The following is a 24,430-nucleotide window of genomic DNA, read 5'->3' on the forward strand; positions in this document are numbered from 1 at the left end:
CAGAGCCAAGGTGAGTTCTTTCTGTTTATGGCGAAGCGTCTGCTGCAGTGTCCACGCTCAGCCAGCGTAAACAAATCGCGGAGGCATTGGGCACTGCTAATCGCTGCACTTGTCGCGAGCCTCGACGACAAGAGCGCACTGTCTCTGCTAACGATACTATGGAGTTAATACATCTTACTTAACGTAACGTAATATCCAGGTCGTGGGTTAGGTAAAAATTCAGTTTGTAACTTCCCATCGCATTAAAACACTTTACAGTCATATTTGATGCAATATTTATTGTTGGTTGTCTCTCTAATGTTAATAGTATTGATTCAGATTGTGTGTGAACACGAAAACACACACACACACACACACACACACACAAACAGCCATTGATTCCAGTGAGGGTGACAACTACTGTGTGTTGAACAACACATGCACCAGTCAATTCCCCAGTTGGCGTCGAGTGGATGAGATTTTTCACTTGCCTTGCATTGCAAGAATTGTAAGGAGGACACTGAAAGTAAAAGGACTTGTATCTAAAGAGCTGCGACAAAACAAAGCTTGACCGACTATCAGATAATTGTCCTGATGGGTTTTGTGGACGAGTATACTTTTAGCAACCAACCCACCCACGATCATTACGTAAGATTTCTCGAAGGCGTAGGGGCATTGTCTTCATTAAGTCGTCGACAGTGTAGCGTGATGTATTACTTCCCACCATACGTTTTCTATATTCGTCCAAAGATCGCTTGCATTTGTAAGTCCACATGGCAATAACCTTGTTACCTCTGCCCACATATTCTCTATCTGGTTGATGTTCGGTGATCGTGGAACAAACAGCAACAGCTTTATCCTCTCTTGGACCTGAAACCAATCTCGCACTGCTCTGCTATGATGGATGGGGCTCTGCTCCTGTAAATAAACTGTTATCTCGTTCGTTTATATATTTATATTTAAATAAAATATTAGTAATAAGCACATTGTATTATTATTTCTCACAGTGTTTAAGAATTCAGGCCCTCGCATAAATAAGTGATCTAGATTGAACCGTCCGATTAAGAATGTGGTTTACCCAGTCTATCAAATGATGTGAGTCGTATTCGGATATCCACATTAAGCCTGACTGCCTGAATCCGATAAGAACGATCCGGTATAGAAATGAAATCGGACAATTTGAACGTCTGTATTGCAACAATGCTGCGCACATAAATTCCTATGATGGAGTAACAGGTAGCAACTGCCCAAGAAAAAGTGAGAAATATGTCTACTAGCAGCAATGCAACGTAATTATAACCCATATTTATGTGATGAAAATACTGAGTCGAACAATGCACATCTATTTTAGTGGTGGGAAGATGCAACATATCGGATTTGCTGATGACACAATGACAATAATAATAATAATAATAATCCCGTGGGGCCGATAGGGGAAACCCTGCCCCATATGGGTGGTACCGAGGAAATCAAATACTTGGGGTAAACCAAATACTAACACAATCCTCAACGACTACTCAATCCGTTGAACTCAAAATCCACGCACGTCTGAGTGAAAACCACCGCTACTCTGGTCACCGTCTGTTAGCTCAATGAGCTCGGCTGAAAATATTTGCTTCCAAAGGCTTCAACACCCTCTGGTCCTGTCCGGTCCTGGAATCACCCAGGCCAAACCAATGAAACACAAGCAAAAATGAACTGTGCAAACTGTCGACAGGCGGCAGTTGGCATTTCGCATTCTCGGAAGGGCAGAGAATATTGAAGATCTGTGGTAAATTTCCCGACAAGCAGAAAACATGCATTTGAAAACTAAACATCGGTGCATTGATCCAAGTACGGAAACTAAATAATCTCACAAAAGAAATCGACCAACAAAAAATTCTCATCATTGCTCTTCACGAACCACGACTAACTGACAATGAAACCTTGCATTATGGAAACCATTGCATCTTAAAAATACAACAAAAGGTAGCGAAGGGCGTACCAACCTTCGGCATTGCTTTTCTCGAACACAGATCTATCATCAACTCTGTCAAAGAAATTACACCCTTCAACAATCGACTTATGACTATGCTCATTCACAGCCCCAGTAAAAAATATACACCTATCAATGCACATGGCCCCACCAACATCAAAAATAAGAAAAACACCAAAAATGTCGAAAAATTGTGGAACACACTCGAAAATACTACGAGCAAAATTCACCAAGATGACGTGAAAATACTAAAGGGAGACTTCAACTCTCTATTTGGGACAGAAAAAAACCTGTAGAAAAATCATTGGTACAATTCCCCATCTTACAGTGTTGCCAGATTGTGCAGATGGCCGGACTTAGAGTTGTCAGGGGTGGTCAGTTTTATTGGCCACCTTAAGTGAACGACTCGGGCTTAGTCTCTGTGGCGGCCGGCCGGCGGTAATTTTTTATGTCTAAGACTGTACATACGTCTAAAAGATGTCAGACAGAGTTCTAAATGAGCAAAATGACCTTCGAAATGGGAAATTCCTAGATAACTTCTACCATTTCTACGGCGAAGTGTTACAGAAGCATAGAATGTAAAATTATCCTTACACTCTATTTCATTAGAATACTGTGATAAATGTGACATATAAGATCTTTGCACGAATTGTACAAAAATGACGTGCTCCTACAATAACAGCGCAAATATTTAGAAATTTTTTAAGGAAATTACTTACAGTCATATTTACACCAATGATGAGCGATAATTAAATATAACTCAGAACAAAAGCATATGCAAGTTAAGTAGTAAATTTCTGTAAAATAATTAATCCAGTTATGTAGGCTAACACAAATATTCATTGACTACTGAGGTTGACAAGGACCTCAAACAGAACACATACGAAACGGCAATGTCCCACTTTACCGACAAGTACCTATCGCGAAAAGGAGGCGAAACTGCCAAGAAAACTTCTAGAAGCTATGGTTGATATTAGTAAGCCCCTGTGTCGGAGAAAGTCGTTAAGCTTCGTGCAGTAGCCGAGCATAGTCTACTTTTGCGATCAAACATTTTTAAAATATGTTTAATTTAATTAATTATTCATTACTATTAATACGTAGTACATTTGAACATAACGCTCCTGTTGTGTGCTTTCAGGAAACCTTGTGGTTTACGTTTGCCTTTTACAATGTGGCACTGAGCGGTGTGGCATTAAAACACTAGACTCGCATTTGGGATACCCGAGATGAACCCCAGAGCCGACATCCCGGTTTGGGTTTTCTGTGGCTTCGCAGCTTCCTCTAGACGAATGCCGGAAAGGTACCTTGAAGTTGCCCCGCCGCTTCCTTCAATTTCAGTAAATAAAAATCGGAGCAATAATCCATGTTTTGTGACCTTGGCTGTGGACGCGATGTAAAGCATTAAACAGATTTCTTTATTCCAACCACAGTAAATAATTGCAGGGCCTACGAAGTAGAAACTGTGTGTTTGTTATCAGCACTGAGTAAAACGGAAATTGTTTTAAAGGTACTTCTCCTCTCTTCGTGGCGGTTATTCTGTGCTGTTACCTCCACTCATCAGCTCGCTATTGTTTGAAATTGAACCTCATGCTGGAAAGATGTGGACTGTCGACATGTATGCACAAATCTTCACTGTAATCTCTAAAGAACATTACCGCCATACAGAAACACATCTTCATGGAGATACCAGCGTCCAAAGAAATTTATTGGCTGAGTTCTGCTTGTTGAGAAATGTTATAATTTACTAACAAGATGATGGACAGTAATTTAGTTTTATGTGTCATTAGAAACTCTATATATTGCCATAGAGGGTTCTGTTACAAGTACAGTATACAATGATGACCAGTTGTTCAAACCCACTGAAAATGAAATCCTGGCTATGCTTATGGTTATAGGTGTAGGGAATAGAATCAGAACTATTCACTAATGACTCTATATGTCTTCGAATTAAGTAGTGTGTATCCTGATCTGTGTTACCAGCGATGTACATTTATTCACTAGTCATGTAGTTTTATAACCAAAAATTAACAGTATAAGCTGCATTCCCTCTTTCTTATACAACAAGAAGTCAAGCTTCAATGAAGAATTATTGCTTTGTACATGACAGTTTATTAGAATAGCATTAAACCTGTACTATGTACTATACACTTTGATAATATGTAGTGATGTACATTGATCTTAAACATAGGTCAACTTTCCCAGTTTTATTTTAAGTTGTTAAACTTGCTGCAGAAATTATGTTAAAATGTATGTTACAGAAATTAAGGTTTTAGAGCACACATACGCTCAGGCTCACAGCACACTACGTGCACATGTTAGTGGCATCCACAACGAAGTATATCATTCATTGATAGTGTGAATAGCAAGTACTATCAGCGAAGATAATAGCAAAATGATGGCATAGTCAAGCGAGGAAAATACTATAACAGGTTTTAAAAACGTAACATATTTACACAGCGCTTTTTAAACACGTTAAATATAAAAACGAGCAATTACTTTTTGGACATTCAAGAAATATATACTTCCAACTTATTCATGTCTTTATCCCGTTATACTGTTGTGTATGGTACTACCATGCTGTAAGATGCAGTCTTAGGGTAAGACACATAATGTGTCACTGGGTGTACAAACACATGCAGTTAGAGGCTAGACCAGTCTTCCTGAGATGTCAGGTAACAATTACTCCAAAGAAAAGAAACCAGTTCTCTTTTGTCATCCACTTGTTCGATATCATCTATTCACATAAAACGCAAGCATAGTGTTTGTAGCAGGTGTAAGCAGGTATGGTTATTGTACCTCTTGAAATTTTCTGGTGTGAGAGGAGTGTAAGCAGGTGTCAATGGAACACCATATGTGTTGAGTACCATTAAGCGGATGCACACACCTGAGCTGGCCACAACAAACACGCATGGGCAGGCAGCTGACATGCTAGAGGTCAGTCGTTGCCTGCAGAGGTGCCCACAGTAGGCACTTGCTACTCCTGAAGTGGCGCCACAAAAGTGGAGCACAGTCTGAAGCTGCTCACACTGTCCTGTAGCCTGCAGTAAAATGGGAAAAGTATAGCATCACTGCACTTTGCAGCAAACACCTGTGGTTATTACCCAGTGTCCATAAATGTAAGCTCTAGCGCACTCATTGATGATAAATGAGGATTTGGAAATGTTGCAACATATTCCAAATTTTTAAAATTGCTTCAGTAGTCGACTATAAATACTGTATACTGTGTTGGATATAATTTCGCCATTACTTCATTTATTCTGATGAGGTGTAAAAGTCAGTTTCTATATTTTGCTTAATAACTGATTATCTGCAGTATACAGTAATGTGCTGTATGGAGCAATATGATACTGAATCTGCCATCATGGAAAGCAATGAAAGGAAGAACTTATAACAATCGCACTTCCTATGCTCTTCTAGTTACTATAAAATATCCAAAAATACATACATAATTGCAGGTGAGTCTTCTGATGTACATGCAGACATAAAAGGACAATTTTTATTTTAGACTGTGACGGTTATCATCAAAATTATCATGGGAAATTAATGACATAATAGATCTAAAACAGTGTCTGCTGTGCAAGAAACAAGACGATTATAATCACTCGTTATGAAACTACAGTAACAACATTAACATGTATCTATAAATAAAAGTATCTGCAAAGTGTGCACACAAAATCTCAACAGCAACTGCATCTGCATGTGCACTTCGTACTATAGGGATCCTTCCCATTTAAGTCACTTGGTCTGCCGGAGCTGTACATAAGTGAATTGAGAACATCTCTGGACTCACAGTTAATATCTGTTCTGAAACCTTTTATTATGCTTTTACTGGATAGTAGGTGCCTATCGTATATGCCTGACAATTTAGATTTTTTAGTGTTTATGTTGCCCTTCACATGGGTCAGTCATGCTTGTGACTGTATGTGAACCCTTAGTTGTACATATTCAATACCCCAAATAGTTCCTTCTGACATTAGTAATATTGAATAACGTCGTTACCAGTGATGCGTGGGTGTTTCGTAGGTAATCTCCTATGCAGACTTAAAAACACTGATACTTCGACTCTCTATCTGTAGACATGGTCAATGACATAATTATCGAGATTCTTGACCTCTTCTTTATGCTGAACTACAAAGCTTCACTGTCTGTTACAGTGTGTAACAGGCCGCCAGAGATGTTGTTACCAATATACTGTCAAGCACATGAGTTCTGAGATTGTCACACAGGGAAAAAAGGCAAAAATGCCAACTACACATAATGTAGTAGTTGTCGAAGAAGGAATTTAAAAATCACTTATGAGGAAGCAGTCACAACTCTCTTTGTGAAGTACACTTTATTGCGCAACGTGACGTAGACTTTATAAATGGATGTTCTAATTATTTTTTAATTATACATTTGTCACAATGTTTTGTCTTCATGACAGACACTTTCCTTTCTACATCAGTCTCATGTTAGTTTCAACGAACGTTGACAACATTAAAAATTGATATCCTGCAGTTTACACACATTACTCAGACATTTTAGCCATATTTAGACTGGAAAGGTGATTACGTCACATGGAACATCGTGAGTCAGATAAGAGAAGGAAATTATCGTCAGTAGTTTAGTACTTCAATTTTCTGTAACCATGGGTGATACACCAGAAGACTAATTTCCACTAACTGCACCGTATTGTTGATGAAACGGACAAAAGAATTCCTGCTTTACACCTTATGTTACGAATCCATAGGGACAATAATGCCCCAGAATATTTGGGCTGGATTTTGTTCCTCAGCTGTGTCAGGAAGTATAATGGCGACAACTACTCCGTATGGCCGTTTTCACGAGAGTGAAGGTATTACTGTAATTGCACTATACAGTGCAATGTAAATAAGAAAGAAATAAGGAGCAACTTTAGGTAGCCAGAGCTGTGAACTGTGTGGCTCCCTGGATGGTGCCGATAAGTGTGCGCCGGTTATTATCTGTCGGACGTCCAAAGGCGTTAATGAGACGCAGTTAACAGTGTATACACATTTATCATTTATGTATATACCGTTGTCATCATCGATCACTGACCAACATTGTCCATTAACCATCAGTGACCCAATGGTACACATTTTTGTATTTCAGACCGGTAGAAAATGGATTGTAGAAGATTTGAAACATGTAAAACAAGCTGTTGCTAGAGGTTTATCGTTTAGGAAGGTTGCTGAAAATGTTGATGTATCTAGTAGTGCACTGCAAGATGGATTACAGAAAGGAATATGAGCGAGAGGTAAGCCCTACTTTGTATCACACACTTGCTGCGTACAACTATGTGGTGATGATTTTGTAAACTAATTTTATTCATTTTTATGTTTCGGATGGGTACAAAGTGGAGTGCAGAAGAGTAGGGGCTGTAGTCACCTGACCATTAATTGTAGAGCACTACATGGCGTAAATGATTAACACTTTTTTCATACCCTTTATGAATGTATATCCAAATGAAATATGAGAATGAAAGCCGCCATACTGCAATTCAGACCATAAAGTGCTTGAGGAATGTATAGATTCTTGCCTGGCATTCCCTGCTTCTTGGTCTGTCATGCATAAACAATGCATGCAAGACGAATACTTCCATACCAGGCGTCAGACAGCAACTTTCATATATTGGCAGTACGTATTTAGGCATGGCAAGAGGTCCAAAAAATGGAGTTCTGGGGCTGCTAGCTTCTACCACACTCTGTGCATTAGCGCTCACGAGAGTCACACTTCAAACTGATGTTGATGTCTCAGTTCTGAGTGGTGCGTGGATAAGGTTTAATTATTTACAACTGTTATGAAGTGAGAAAGTTTAATTAATTACAACTGTTATGAAGTGAACGTAGCCTCAGATTATGGTAGGTATTGGACTGGTATAAAATGCTGTAAATGTTGCATTATGCGTCACGCTATATATAAAGTTGTGAATAATAATGAAATAAAGTTCATAGAATGACTCCTGCTAAGATAGATGTGAATCTTGGTTAATAGTCATCGATGTCTTTATTATTGGTCAAAATGGAAAAAAGTAATACAAAAAAGGGGAAAGAACGTTTCTAATTTGGAAAATAGTTATAGGACATGAAGCATCAGTATTGGTGTTTACAAGTCCATTCTTCTGTCATGGTTAATAGTATGCAGAATTTGGGGAGACTCTTCAACGAGTGGATAGCTTACATTATACGAACTTACAGTTCATTGTAAAGAGAACAAAACAAAAGGTGATTATTACCGATGAAACGTGATAACGAATTCTGACATAAATGATGAGAGAATGGAATACATACCATAGGAAAATTCTAGCTAAAGGCTCACCATGATAACGCAAAATAAACAGAACAAAAACGACATTAACTTACATTGAAATAATTCCTGTCCTTTTTAAATTAGTTCTTAAAGTGTGTAATTACCATTCTATATCTCTGTTCTTACGAGAGAAAGAGTTTCGTAATGCGTGTATATAAACTTTCAGATACATGAATAGTGGCGGCCGTTGTGGCCGAGCGGTTCTAGGCACTTCAGTAAGGACCCGCGCGACCGCTACGGTCGCAGGTTCAATTCCTGCCTCGGGAATGGATGAGTGTGCTGTTGTTGGGTTGGTTAAGTCTAAGTACTTCTAAGTCTAGGGGACTGATGACCTAATATGTTAAGCCAAATATTGCTTAGAGCCATTTGAACCCTTGTTTTCTTTCTTGATGTACTGTGTTCATCACCTGTAGTGCTTACAATTTTGTTCCCGTATTTTAGTCCCGGGAGTCTGAAGGTTTCATACCATGTCCAGCAAGATAATTCTGCCTTTGAGATATGACCACAATACGGCTGAATGTGGAGTTTGACGTAAGCACTGTGTAGCTGACCTTGCCTTCTACTAGTTGGGTGATAAATGCCCCACTGCAGTATAAGAGGGGACGTGTTATCCATAGTGACACTTGTAGCGAGGCACCCAGTGCAAAAACCACTGCAGACACGAAGGGAGGCCTCGTCCTGCTGATCGCTGGTGTGTTGCTCGTGGCGTACTGCACGCCGCTCGCTGCTGCAGACGATGGCGACGACGTGGTGCAAGAAGTAGGAGAAAACAGAGACGCTGAAGACGACGACACCGTCAGCATAGCAGACGAGGACGACGACGACAGCGGAACTGATGAGGGTCAAATTGTAGAGAGCAGGCAGGCACTCGAAGGTAAACACCAGCAAAGGCGAGCAGGCTGTGCACGGCTCTAACTGCAGTGGAATTCACGCCATCAGGTTACTGTGTAGACTGTGAGTCTGAGTTTACTTTCTTTTAGGTTTAAGTCACTAGCTGATAATGTAGTGTCGCTAGTCGCTCCCTGAGGCAGCGCTCTGACACTGTGTCTGTATGCAGGCAGCTCAATTCACCATTCATATCGTCAGGGTCTGGTGATATTACTTTTAGACCACTAGCACTTTTCTCATTAGGCCAAATATGGTGCTACATTCACACAGAATCCCCTTCAATATTATGGCTCATAAAGAATGTTTTACTTGCCAAATATGGACACATTATAAGAACTATCAGGTTCACATTTGGCTCACTGTGAGGGTCTATCTGCTGAATCATCAATTATATCTGAATTACGTTTATCATATCAGTATAACATTTATAGTCCAAAAACTTATTAGTATCAGTCATCTATAACAATTGGTACTAAATTTGCACTACAAACTGTTTTCCACGCAACATAAACAAATATTAACAATCGAAAAGTGTCAGAGTCTTCCTTCTGCAGTGTGAACCACTAGTAGTATTGTAACCCATTATTAACAAACTATCAAGCATGCAAGCATTGTATGGTGCTGAGATATATATAGAACATGGTACTCTTGTATCTCATTATGTATCTGATGTTTCTTTTTGCATTGGTAGAGTGTATTGTGTTCCATTTTTATAATTTTGTTACACAACAGGGTACAGTTACCATATGAGTCACTTGATTAGAAATATAATAATTAACGCAGTTTCGGTAGAGTGTCGGCGCTGCTATACCAAAAAGACATAAGATGACAGTTTTTCTGTCACAGACTTTAGTCTGAGGAATAATGTCATTGACACCACACAGTAACAGCAGTTCTTGACTAGTAATTTGTAATTATGTCCCATTTCTTTAGTGTGATATACTCAAATGTCTAATAAAAGAAATGTGACAAAAGTAAAAGAAATATTATCATAAAGAACGTACAAGCAAGAGAATGCTTACGAATTATATGCTGGTTCTGTAAGTAGGACATAGAATCGTAACTGGTATAGCTCTAAACATTGTCTAACTAGATAGAAGGTGTTCTGATTTGTACCACACGCGGTGAATCTTTCTTCAGTAATCATTTAGTCTCTTGTATTTTCATTTTCTACTTAGCCATACAACATAATAATGGCAGTTACTCTTTCATGTAGAACCAGGAGTCTGTGTCCACCTTAGAATTCTTCCAATGCACTTGAAAGTTTATTAGAATAGGGTTCAAGGAGTAGTATTTACTTTGAAGCTATGTAGCGTCGTACATTGAGCCTTCATATAATCCTACTGCTTGAGTTCTTTTATATTGTTTCACATGCTTTTGGAATCGTGATAACAGGGACGATACAGAAATTCTGTTATTAGAAAACAAATGCAGTTAAGTCTTACAGCACAATATGTCTGCATGTTAGAGGCCTGTTCAGAAAAGTAAATCATTCAGTGACTGAGGTGATTATGGTCTACTGTTAATGTAGGTAGTACTATAGGGGCGCTGTACTCAACAGAGAAAAACACTAAAACTGGTTTTAAAAGTCTCACAATGGACATTTACATAACACTTTAATGAGCATTTTAAATACGCAAAAGATCAATCATATTTTGATTATTACTATAGATGCCTATTTTACAACCTATTTCAGTGTCAACAACTTTGTAAATATATGTATCGGAGCACCATAGAGCAATTTTCCATTTCGCAATAAAATACGTTATTTGGAACCAGAAACACTATAATACCACGACAAGAAGTTGTAGGTTAGATCAGCGTTCCTGAGGTGTAACGTAACAGTTATTCCAGAGAAAACTAACAATATCCTTCTGAAGTATACTTTTTGCTTATAAAATGCGACCTTAGTGGTTGCAGCAGCTGTAAACAGGTGTTCCTATTGCGGATACTGAAATTTTCTGGTCGGAAAGACGGTAACCAGATGTCACTGGAATATCGCGTGTGTTGTTTCCTGTTGAGCAGGTGCCTCACGCCCGGGCTAGCCGCGCCAAACATGCGCGGGCAGGCAGCCGACACGCTGCGAGCAGAGCTGCAAACAGACCCCACGCCAGGTCAGGCGCCGCCCACAGAGCGTAGTCGCCGCTCCGGAGGGAGCCCACACCATGGAGATGCCATCTGGAGTCGCTCATGCTGTCCTGTATCCTGTACTCACATAGGAGAAATAAAGCATCGATACACTAAACAAAAATGGCTTTTTTACCCAGTGTCCTACATGTGTAAGCAGAGGACTATGAGAAACCATATTACCAAAATTGTGAAATTTTTAATGGAATTATGTACTTAACTGTAAATGTGTACTGTGCTAGCCGGCCGGTGTGGCCATGTTGTTCTAGACGCTTCAGTCTGGAACCACGTGACCTCTACAGTCGCAGGTTCGAATCCTGCCTTTGGCATGGATGTGTGTGGTGACCTTAGGTTAGTTAGGTTTAAGTAGTTCTAAATTCTAGGGGACTGATAACCACAGCTGTGAAGTCCCATAGTCCTCAGAGCCATTTGAACCATTTTGTACTGTGCTGGCAGAAAACTTCCCCATATCTTTATGGACTCAGTGTTTCCCATTCAGATCTAAATGTCAATTAGTAATATTTTTCAAAGCAGCAGATGGTGATGCAGAAGTGCTCTGTTCATTCTGTTAAGAGATGAAAGGAAAATTTAAATTTCAAGTCACAACGTTCCTACTTGGAAGGGATATGGTGTTACAATCACTTAAAGACACTAAACATTGGAAAATATCAAGACGACTTCAGGTGATCCATTGTAAAAGTATATCAACAGTAATGACACTCTTCTCTAAATAAATATATATGTAGAATTCATGTAGTAATTCACGTGCACTTCATTTTCTTTCTAAATTCTGAGCGATTTAAAGGAGGAAAGACTTAGGAAGTGCTGATAGCCGAAGTTTAAGTAGGAGAATAGTCTAGTAATAATGAGTAATCCTGTGAAACTAAACAAAAACAAAGTACAAATACTAATGAATCGAGCGCCTTGATGGACCTACTTATTGTGGAAGAATATTTCCAAATGCACGGAATTAATACATAATTTTCACTTCAGACAGCCTTATGAATCGTTGTTCAATGGCTGAAGGACAACTGGTTAGGTTACAAATAGTAATTCAGTCTATCGAGGAAGCAATCTCTTGTTCACAATTTCACTTCCATTTTCGTGGCTCCGAAATTTTAAGATAATTATTGAATAAAGAGCAGCAACTTTCAGCACGGAAATGTTATCATCAAGTGGTTTCTAATTTCTGCCGCCATCAGTCAAAATAGTAATACAATTAATTCCATGTTTAGAAATGATTCTCGCTGCTCCAAAAGCTATGAAAAAAAAGTTAGAGGTCATTGTAAAATACTTACAGGTTGAGACCTATGGCAGCCAACAATTTACGGATCTTTCAGGACGCCTTGGAGACAGATAATCTCGTACTTTATCGATATTTTGCGGAAAGGTAAATGATGGGATGCAAACAGTTTCTCATGCTACGAAGAAAAGTAAAAACTGTTGTGAACTTGTCACTCTGGCTGTATTTCTAACATTCTTACTTGGAAGAAAACATGTTTTCGATCATCTCTGCGAACAAGTGATGCGTATCTGAAGATGAGATTCAAGTGGGAAGTGCGGAACGCTGTTCTGTCGAGAGATGACATTGTGACTTTCTCGTGCATCCTAAAGTGTGGTGCTCAACTTTAAAGGGAGTAATCTCTGACTTATACCAGGAGACATAACATCTCCACGACCTAGGCTGGCTCTCATCTAATCCCATTCTTCTGCACGTATGCCCTTTCATTTGGTCAAGTTCCACACACTCGTTACACATACCTACTTATCTCCCGTCTTAGAAATAACCTCTGCTTTGGTCAGGTCAAATGTTGTTGTTGTGGTCTTCAGTCCTGAGACTGGTTTGATGCAGCTCTCCATGCTACTCTATCCTGTGCAAGCTTCTTCATCTCCCAGTACCTACTGCAGCCTACATCCTTCTGAATCTGCTTAGTGTATTCATCTCTTGGTCTCCCTCTACGATTTTTACCCTCCAAGCTGCTCTCCAGTACTAAATTGGTGATCCCTTGATGTCTCAGAACATGTCCTAACAACCGATCCCTTCTTCTGGTCAAGTTGTGCCACAAACTCCTCCCCAACTCTATTCAATACCTCCTAATTAGTTATGTGATCTATCCACCTAATATTCAGCATTCTTCTGTAGCACCACATTTCGAAAGCTTCCATTCTCTTCTTGTCCAAACTATTTATCGTCAATGTTTCACTTTCATACATGGCTACACTCCACACAAATACTTCCAGAAACAACTTCCTGACGCTTAAATCTATACTCGATGTTAACAAATTTCTCTTCTTCAGAAACGCTTTCCTTGCCATTGCCAGTCTAAATTTTATATCCTCTCTATTTCGACCATCATCAGTTATTTTGCTCCCCAAATAGCAAAACTCCTTTACTACTTTAAGTGTCTCATTTCCTAACCTAATTCCCTCAGCATCAACCGACTTAATTTGACTACATTCCATTATACTTGTTTTGCTTTTGTTGACGTTCATCTTATACCCTTCTTTTATGACACTGTCCATTCCGTTCAACTGCTCTTCCAAGTCCTTTGCTGTCTCTGACAGAATTACTATGTCATCGGCGAACCTCAAAGTTTTTATTCCTTCTCCATGGATTTTAATACCTACTCCGACTTTTCTTTTGTTTCCTTTACTGCTTGCTCAATATACAGATTGAATAACATCGGGGAGAGGCTACAACCCTGTCTCACTCCCTTCCCAACCACTGCTTCCCTTTCATGTGCCTCGACTCTTATAACTGCCATCTACTTTCTGTACAAATTGCAAATAGCCTTTCGCTCCCTGTATTTTACCCCTGCCACCTTCAGAATTTGAAAGAGCGTATTCCAGTCAACATTGTCAAACGCTTTCTCTAAGTCTACAAATGCTAGAAACGTAGGTTTGTCTTTCCTTAATCTTTCTTCTAAGATAAGTCGTAGGGTCAGTATTGCCTCACGTGTTCCAACATTTCTACGGAATTCAAACTGGTCTTCCCCGAGGTCGGCTTCTACCAATTTTTCCATTCGTGTGTACAGAATTCGCGTTAGTATTTTGCAACTGTGGCTTATTAAACTGATAGTTCGGTAATTTTCACATCTGTCAACACCTGCTTTCTTTGGGATTGGAATTATTATATTCTTCTTGAAGTCTGAGGGAATGTAGCACTGTCTCATACATCTTGCTCACCAGATGGTAGTGTTTTGTTAGGACTGGCTCTCCCAAGGCTGTCAGTAGTTACAATGGAATGTTCTCTACTCCCGGGACCTTGTTTCGACTTAGGTCTTTCAGTGCTCTGTCAGACTCTTCACAAAGTATCATATCTCCCATTTCATCATCATCTCCTCTTCCATTTCCATAATATTGTCCTCAAGAACTTCGCCCCTGTATAGACCCCCTATAATAGAGAACACAGAAAACTCTGTATCATTCCTTTAGCACCGGGGCGCCATCTGAAACCTCAGAAATGTGTTCCCTCGCGGGGATTGTCGCTTTTGGAGTGCAATGAGGATCGGATGTCGACAATATTGCGTAGTACTGCTGTTATCCAATCCTCTCACTGGACTGCAATGTAAATCTCCTGGTTCCACAGCGGTTCCCAAAGTTTCGATATGAAGCTCTGCTGCAGACTCAATACGTCCTAAACTGCGTCTGACTTATGTGTAATCTCTTTTAACTGTCTCAGCGTAATAATCTTGACTCAAGAGTCCAAATGTTGTTTTTGTGGCACTGGGTAATAAACTACACCGAGACACTATACTCAACTCACAACAGACAATTTGGACCTAACGAAACTCGAAATGACGGTACATAGTGTAGAGTCTCACTTGTCTCTCAGAGTTTAATGTTGAAAAGCATCAGATGCCAAGTATCCACTAGTGCGCTGCGAAAACCAGTCGCCACTCAATCAATGGTCTCGCCTGTATAAAACAGTTAGTGACACTCAATGAGAAACACCGTAAGTGAGTGCTTTATACATACTAGGTAACTGTTCCACGACAAACCGAGAAATGGGAGCTCCACCTCTAATTTCACGTTCTCACTAAAGCCAGCTTACCCACGATGTGTTGTTGTTACATAATACACGCGGTTTTATGGATGCATCTATTGTTAAATTGGACATGGATGTCAAGGTAGAGACAGGTACAGTTGTTTTTAAGTTTCTACAGTATAAATCAGATCTGAGTTCGCTGGTTCCCGACGATAGTGAAATCCACACGCTTCTACACACCAAATATTGTCTTTCACGAAGTCGCTCTCAATGGCCATAAGAAAAGAAAGACATTAAGACCAGCGCTTAACGTCCCGTTGACAGTGAGTCATTAGAGACGTAGCACGAGCTTACATTAGGTAACGATGGGAAAATAAATTAGCAGCGCTCTTTTCAGAGCACCATCCCGGTACATCCCTTGTGGAAATCATGGAAACTTTATATGATGGTGGGACGAAAATTGGACCTGTTGTCCTCCTTAATGCGTCCCCCCTGTGTTAACCTCTGCCCCAAATCACTCGGATTTTATAACTGTACAGCGTGAGCAGCTAAGGAGTATCCCAAAATGGCCCCAAAATGAAAAAACATGTCAAGGTGAGATTTTCGTCAAATGATAGCTGACATTAAGCCGATTTTCCTGATCTTAACAACAAATGGTTATCGTAAACAATCCCTGTTTTATGATACAGGACTAGTGTTTTGCAATTGAGCTATACACAATTTTCTGTGCCATTTACAACAAGGTCCTAAGAGAACTTCGACAAGATTCCACATGTGGTTAGTCATCCAATAGTATCAAGATAACAGACCCGTCTACCATGGTTCCGCCGACAAAGGAGAGATTCCACACACGTCTGCCCCATTATATCAAATATAAGTGAACACATAACTCAGGTATTATTGTTGTGTTTACCGATGCACTTGAGGCCCATTAGTCTGTGTTCTGCTGTTGTAGCAATGAGATAACATGCCTGTAGAGCCATTTACACACTTACAATGTTTATGACAGTCGAAAAAATGAAGCCATTCACAATGCATACGGAGTCGAAAACACGAATATCGTTTATGAAGAATGTCGCAAAACTATTGTATGCTGATGAGTATCCAGATAGTGCCAACTGTCGCGATTTGTCTTTCCGAAAATTATAAAAAAATTTCTAGAATCCGGAAGTGTAGAGAATAAAAACCGCCAAATAAAAAGAAGAGCGGCTGATGAAACAAATGGATATAACATTTTGGTAACAGCAACCATAACGTAAATGTCACTAAGAGGCATCTTGGCAGAACGAGAGGGATCGACCAAACGAGTCTTTTACGAACACCACATTCCATCACATTTTGTCATATTCATATTTCGCTGCAACTGCAGCTTCATGGCAATGACTTCCAAAATTGGTTGTAATTCTCCGAATGTTGTCTACAAAAAGTGTAAAGTGATACGTGTAATGTCGTTTATATACCATGTAAGCAAAGACAGAATAACAAAAAATATTTTAACTTCAACAAATGTCCGACGAAGGACAATTTTAACAGAGAATCGTGGTTTCAGATCGCATAAGAACGCCCTCTAGAGAGAAAAGAGTGCCGTGTCTTTCATGATAATATTACTATCGTCGAACTTTCTCTCTCTCGGCGTCATTAAATATGTGAGCACGAGATATTTATTTTTGGAAATTAAGTGCTTTGGATGAAAATCTTTTTGACATGAATCATCAAAATTTCCAGTGTATCAGTTTCTGTTCGTGCTGACACAGTCGACTTTGCTAAGATAAGACATGGATAGTAAGCATTCAATATTCAGTGAGCCTAAAAAGGTACTGAAACAAAGAGAAACCATGATCTTTCTATTGAAAAGTTCTTTGCTATTTAAAAAAAAGTTATATGCCACCACCAATAACTTAGGTTCCCGACAGTGATCTGATCATACGTTTCGAGCTAGAGCCTTTGGTCGAGGAGTGTGTTGTTGGTATGGCGGGCCCTGGTACTGACAGCTAGCTGGAGGGCACGTGGCTCGCAAGTGGTTGCCTTTGGTTGACTCCTGATGTCTAGTACGGACATCGAGAAGCCGCGAGTGGTTCAACAGGTCGGAGGCAAGCCCTATTGCCTCGTTTAAAGACTGTTAGCGTCAATTTGCGGGAAGAATAATGATCAGCAAGTACCCGACCTAGTCTCCAAGACCAACTACACGGATCAGAGGCAATAACACCCCAGCCTGGAATCCTGAAAGTCATGGCTACTTCACATCTGAGTGGAGTTAAGCGTTGTATTTTTCGTTTTTTATGTACTTATCGTCATAAGGTCACATATGAGTTAACGTGGAATTGGACCTGTTGTATTAATGCGCCTTCGAGTGATTGTGTGTATGATTATCGATCAGTGTAACTGATGTTAATGTGTTGTTCCAAGCCATATTCTGTACGAGTGTACGAGTATTCGCTTTTACAAACTGAATTGATGAAATTCAAGGTGTAACATTGTCTCTTTCAGAGGCGAGGCACCCTTGCAGACAACTAACTATGGATTTTGGTCTTGCAGCTGAAATAACAGAATTTGAAAGACAGTTGATTGTGAGCTTTAGATATGAACGGTCTCCTTTCTTTTCGGACAAACGATAATTGTAAGAAGTCATTTCATTGACTCTGGATGTCTATTGTGGCTTTGTCCAAGAACATGTCTGAAGAGAGACACGTCTCCACTTCATAAACTTGTGATGTATTGTCCTCCTGGATTACAGGAAGAGTTTCATCAACGTAGATACGTTCCTGTTTTTGGCCTTTCCTCCTGACCTATTAGCACATGTCAGATAAGAGAAGGAATAACTTGTATTTCGAAAGCTGTCATGGTTTTCTTATATTGATTTATTTTTCAAACGAATAAGAAATCATCATAGAACTTTCAGAACAGCCGTTTTCGTTTCGTCCCGGTTTTTGGTATGTATCCAGTCCAATTCTTCAGAATGTCTTAAGAGTGAGAAATGTCATTAATCTTCATTTGCCTCTAAATGATAACGGATGAACTTCTCCCGACCAGATGCGTCATCATCATAGGATCGTTCAGTCTTACTGTGAATATTATTACAACATCAAATTTGAAAATCCTTTTCGTTGAGTTACCGTGGTATACACCTTCAACAACAAGACGATCGTCGATATGCCCTTCTCGAAATTGTACTTGAGTAACCCAGTCCTTATTCTGTTTGTGTCATTATTTACATTACATATTTTCAAAGTATCTTCTTAAAGTCACGACCAACATAAAATTGGTTTTTCTTATTTCATTTTACATGGGATGCGGATTTCTCACAGAAATAACAGTTTCTTTTAAGATAAAATGTCTGAAATGACGATCGAAAAATGTAGTCTTCTTTTTACTCTGTACCTGTTCTAGCATAATGATCCTTCTAAAAAAAGTTCCTTCACTTTTCATGAACAACATCGGCGCAGGTCTCCAGAATAACATGTTCCCTCAATGAACATTTGTATTTCTTTTTCCTTCACTCTGTTAGCTCTATCCCGCCCAAAACACTTTCACCACAAATAAAATTTTCTAATATTGTGCTGACTTTCATTTAAGAACGTAACCAACTAGTACGTAACATTATACATTAACCAACAAATTTCCTCTAAACTTTCTTTAAATTTTTGGAAACACATTTTAGGGTCTATAACTTTCCTCCAGAAATGTGTCCGTCAAATCAACCAAATCTGAGACACTACATTTCTTACAGCAATGAAACGGATGATAATTGAAACATGAAGAACTAGAGTTTTCTGATGTACTGTTGCTAGGGTTGGTGAAGATCTACTACAGATACTCTCATATCCTCAACGTAGTGCGTATTTGAAGTAATGAGGATAAAATTAAATTAATTGTGTTATGTAATACTTACAAATAATCATTGATTCCTAAGCTTGACCGGACCCTCAAACAGTACACAAACGGCAAGGCGATTTCCGACATTACCGACAAATAGCTATCAGGGAAAGGATAAGAAACTGCCAAGAAAACTTCTAGAAGCTATAGTCGTAATCAGTAGGCCTAAGTGTCGGGAAAAGTCGTTAAGTTTCGTGCAGTATCCGAAGATAGTCAACTCTGTGACCAACCTTTTTTTTAAATTTGCTAAATTTAATACATTTTTCATTATGATTAATGAGTTCCACGTTTGAACATGACGCTCCTATTGTGCGCTTTCAGGAAATCTTGCTGTTTTCGTTTGCCATTTCCACCATGGCACTGAGCGGGTTGGCATAGTGCATAATGCACCAGACTCGCAGTCGGGATACCCGAGTTGATCTCCGCCATTCCGATTTAGGTTGTAAGTGGCTTCTCAGCTCACCGTACGCGAATGCTTGAATGCTATCTTGAAGTGGCCACGCCGTTTCCTTCAATCCCAGTAAATGATAATCGGATCAATACTCCGTGTCCAGCAACCTTAGCTGTCGACGAGACATAAAGCATTTAACTAATATCCTCATTTCAACCAAAGCAAACAATCGACCTTCCTACGAAGTGTAAACCGTGCGTCTGTTATCAGCACTGAGTAAAACGTAAATTCTTTTCCAGGTACTTTTCCTCTCTTCGTGGCTGTTATTGTATGCTGTTAACTCCACTCACTAACTTGTTATTGTTAGGAATTGAACTTCGTGCTGGAAAGAAGTGGATGGTCGACATGTATACACAAATGTTCACTGTCATCTCTAAAGAACATTACCGCCATACACAAACACGTCTCCATGGAGATACCATCGTCAAATGAATTTGATCGACTGATTTCTGCTTGATGATAAATGATATAATTTACTAATTGAATGACTGACAACAAAATAGATTTTATATATAATTACACACGCTATATATTGCAACAGGGGGTTCTATTACAAGTCCAGTTTATTATGATGCCCTTTATTGAAACCCCCTGGAAATGAAATACTGGCTATACCTTTGGTTATAGATGTAGGGGAATAGAGTCATAACTATTCACTAATGAGTCTAGGTGTTTCCAAACTGGATAGTATGTATCTTGATTTGTGCTACCAGTGGTGCTCATTTCTTCACAAGTCATGTATTTTAAACTCAGAAATGAAAAACAATTGATGCATTTCCTCTGTCGTATACAACAAGAAGTCTAGCTCCACAATATACTAATAATTGTATTGTACTTGAAAGCTTATTAGAATATCTTTCAACCTTGATGATATGTAGCGACATACATTGAGCACTCATATTGGTCTACTTTCCCCGCTTTATTTTATGTTGTTTAACTTGCTTCTACAATTGTGTTAAAAAGTAAGTTACAGAATTCATGGTTTTAAAGCACACAGCACAACAGACGAGGACGACGACGACAGCGGATTTAATTGGGCTCTAATTGAAGTGAGGAGGCGGCCACTCAAAGGTAAATACCAGCAAAGGCGAGCAGGCTGTGCACGGCTCTAACTGCTGTGGTGTCGCTAGTGGCGCTCTGACACTGTGTCTGTCTGCAGGCAGCTCAAGTGCAGCATTCATGTCGTCAGGTCTTGGCAATATTACTATTGGACCAGTAGCACGTTTCTTAGTAGGCTAAATATTGTGCTACTTTCAGTCGCATTTCGCTTAAATATTATGGCTCGTAAAAAGTATTTACTTGAAAAATATGGGCCCCTTATAAGACCCATCAAGTTCACATTTGTCTCACTCTGAGGGTCTATCTGCTGAATCAAGATGATACTTATTTTCCGTGTAGCTTATCAGTATAACATTTACATTCCAAAAAACGTACTAGTATCAGTCATGTATAAAAATTTGTGCTAAATTTGCACTTTCATTACAATTAGTCATTGAATAGGTAACAACATTAACAGAAAACTACATTCCAATAAATAACTGTCTACCATGTTACATAAACAAACACTAATAAACCAAATGGTACAGACTCTGCCTTCTGCAGTGTGAAAGAAAGTTAGTATTTTAGTCCATTATTAACAAACTCTCAAGCACGCCAGCATTGTGCGGTGCTGAGAATAAGCTGATACGCTGAACATGGTATTCATCTATCTCATTACATATCTGGCGTTCCTTTTTATATTGGTAGATTTTATTGTTTTCCCTACTTACAAATTTGGTATGCAACACGGTATAGTTGACATACGAGTTACCTGATTAGAAATGTAAGTATTAACAGAGTATTGGTCCAGTGACGATGTTGCTATACCAAAAAGGCAGAAGATGATATCTTTTCTGAAATAAAAGTTAATCTGAGGAGTAATGTCATTGACACTTCACAGTAACAGCAGTTTTAGAGTTGTAGTCTGTAATTATGTCCCATTTTTTTGTGTAATATATTCAAATGTCTAATAAAAGTAATGTGGCAAAAGTAAATGAAACATTATCAGAAAAACCAACAACCGAGACAGTGCTTAAGAAGTATATGGTAGTTCTGTATGTAGGACACAGAATCGTAACTGTAATGGCTCTAAACATTGTCTAACTAGATAGAAGGTGTCCTGATTTGTGGCAGACACAATGTATCTTTCTTCAGTAGTCATTTAGTCACTTGTATTTTCATTTTATACTTAGCAATGTAACACAATAACGGCAGTTACCCTTCCTTATAGAACAAGAAGTCTGTCTCCATGATAGGATTCTTGCATTGCACTTGAAAGTTCATTAGAATAGGGTTCAAGGAGTAGTATACAGGGTGTTACAAAAAGGTACGGCCAAACTTTCAGGAAACATTCCTCACACACAAATAAAGAAAAGATGTTATGTGGACATGTGTCCGGAAACGCTTAATTTCCATGTTAGAGCTCTTTTTAGTTTCGTCAGTCTGTACTGGTCTTCCTCGATTCACCGCCAGTTGGACCAATTGAAGGAAGGTAATGTTGACTTCGGTGCTTGTGTTGACATGCGACTCATTGCTCTACAGTACTAGCATCAAGCGCATCAGTACGTAGCATCAACAGTGTTCATCATGAACGTGGTTTTGCAGTCAGTGCAATGTTTACAAATGCGGAGTTGGCAGATGCCCATTTGATGTATGGACTAGCTCGGGGCAATAGCCGTGGCTCGGTACGTTTGTATCGAGACAGATTTCCAGAACGAAGGTGCCCCGACAGGAAGACGTTCGAAGCAATTGATCGGCGTCTTAGAGACCACGGAATATCCCAGCCTATGACTCGCGACTGGGGAAGACCTAGAACGACGAGGACACCTGCAATGGACGAGGCAATTCTGCGTGCAACTGACGATAACCCTAATGTCAGCGTCAGAGAAGTTGCTGCTGTACAAGGTAACGTTGACCACGTCACTGTATGGAGAGCGCTACGGGAGAACCAGTTGTTTCCGTACCATGTACAGCGTGTGCAGGCACTATCAGCAGCTGATTGGCCTCCACGGGTACACTTCTGCGAATGGTTCATCCAACAATGTGTCAATCCTCATTTCAGTGCAGATGTTCTCTTTACGGATCAGGCTTCATTCCAACGTGTTCAAATTGTAAATTTTCACAATCAACATGTGTGGGCTGATGAGAATCCGCACGCAATTGTGCAATCACGTCATCAACACAGATTTTCTGTGAACCTTTGGGCAGGCATTGTTGGTGATGTCTTGCTTGGGCCACATGTTCTTCCACCTACGCTCAATGGAGCACGTTATCATGATTTCATACGGGATACTCTACCTGTGCTGCTAGACAATGTGCCTTTAAATGTAGGACACAACATGTGGTTCATGTACGATGGAGCTCCTGCACATTTCAGTCGAAGTGTTCGTACGCTTCTCAACAAGAGGTCCGGTGACCGATGGATTGGTAGAGGCGGACCAATTCCATTGCCTCCACGCTCCCTGACAACCCTCTTGACTATCATTTATGGGGGCATTCTGCATTAGCGCGTCAGGGATTCCATGCGACGGAGGGTGGATGCATGTATCCTCGCTAACGGAGGACATTTTGAACATTTCCTGAAACAAAGTGAAGTCACGCCGGTACGTTCTGTTGTTGTGTGTTTCCATTCCATGATTAATGTGATTTGAAGAGAAGTAATAAAATGAGCTCTAACATGGAAAGTAAGCGTTTCTGGACACATGTCCACATAACATATTTTCTTTCTTTGTGTGTGAGGAATGTTTCCTGAAAGTTTGGCCGTACCCTTTTGTAGCACCCTGTATATTTTGAAGCTATATAGCGTCGTACTTTGAGCCATCGTATAATCCTACTGCTTTAGTTCTTTTATATTGTTTCACCAGCTTTTGGAATCGTGAGAACAGGGACATAGAGAAATTCTGTTTTTAGAACACAAATCCAGTAAGTCTTACAGCACAATATGCATGTTAGCGGCCTGTTCACAAAAGTATACCATCCAGTGACTGAGGTGATTATGGTCTACTTTAATTAAGGTATTACTACATGAGGGTACTATTGAACTGAGGAAAACACTAAACCTGGTTTTAAAAGTCTCACCACAGACGTTTACATAGCGCTTTTATGAACATTTTAAACGTGCAAAAAAGATCTTCTATGTGTCATATGCTTTTAAAGTATAGTTTTTGCCAATAAAATGCGAGCTTAGTGGTTGCAGCAGCTGTAAACAGGTGTTCCTATTTCGGCTACTGAAATTTTCTGATAACAAAGAAGGTAACCGGATGTCTCTGGAACGACACGTGTGTTGTTTCCTGCTGAGCAGGAGCTCACGGGCTGACCACGCCAAACACGCGGGAGCAGGCAGCCGACACGCTGCAGGCAGAGCTGCAAACAGACCTCACGCCAGGTCAGGCGCTGCCCGCAGAGCCGCCCACAGCAAGTAGTCGCCACTGCTGAGGGAGCCCACGCCATGGAGATGCCATCTGGAGTTGCTTATACTGTCCTGTATCCTGTACTCACAAAGCAGACATAAAGCACCGATGCACTTAAAAAATGGTTTTATTATCCAATGTCTTACAAGTGTAAGGAGAGGACTATGGGAAACCATATTACCAAATTGTGAAGTCTTTAATCTAATTATGTGCTCAACTGTAAATGTGTACTGTGCTGGGAGAAAACTTACCCATATCTTTATGGCCTCAGTGTTTCCCATTCAGATCTAAATGTCAATTAGTAACATTTTTCAAAGCAGCAGATGGTGTCTCAGAAGAGCTCCGGTTCATTCCGTTAAGAGATGAAAGGATAATTTTAATTTCAGATCACAACA

General features: G+C 39.7%; 1 protein-coding gene across 1 annotated transcript in view; it reads left to right on the forward strand.

Annotated features, from left to right (window-relative positions):
• The window catches only part of LOC126094854 (uncharacterized), a 472,827-nt gene extending 448,765 nt beyond the window's left edge, over positions 1-24,062 (forward strand). Inside the window, exon 3 of the transcript XR_007521882.1 lies at positions 24,011-24,062. The gene's annotated coding sequence lies outside the window, so the exon portion shown is untranslated. The remainder of the gene's footprint in view (positions 1-24,010) is intronic.
• Positions 24,063-24,430: the final 368 nt, after the last annotated feature.

The sequence above is a fragment of the Schistocerca cancellata genome, chromosome 8, assembly GCF_023864275.1.
Source record: "Schistocerca cancellata isolate TAMUIC-IGC-003103 chromosome 8, iqSchCanc2.1, whole genome shotgun sequence".
NCBI lineage: Eukaryota > Metazoa > Arthropoda > Insecta > Orthoptera > Acrididae > Schistocerca > Schistocerca cancellata.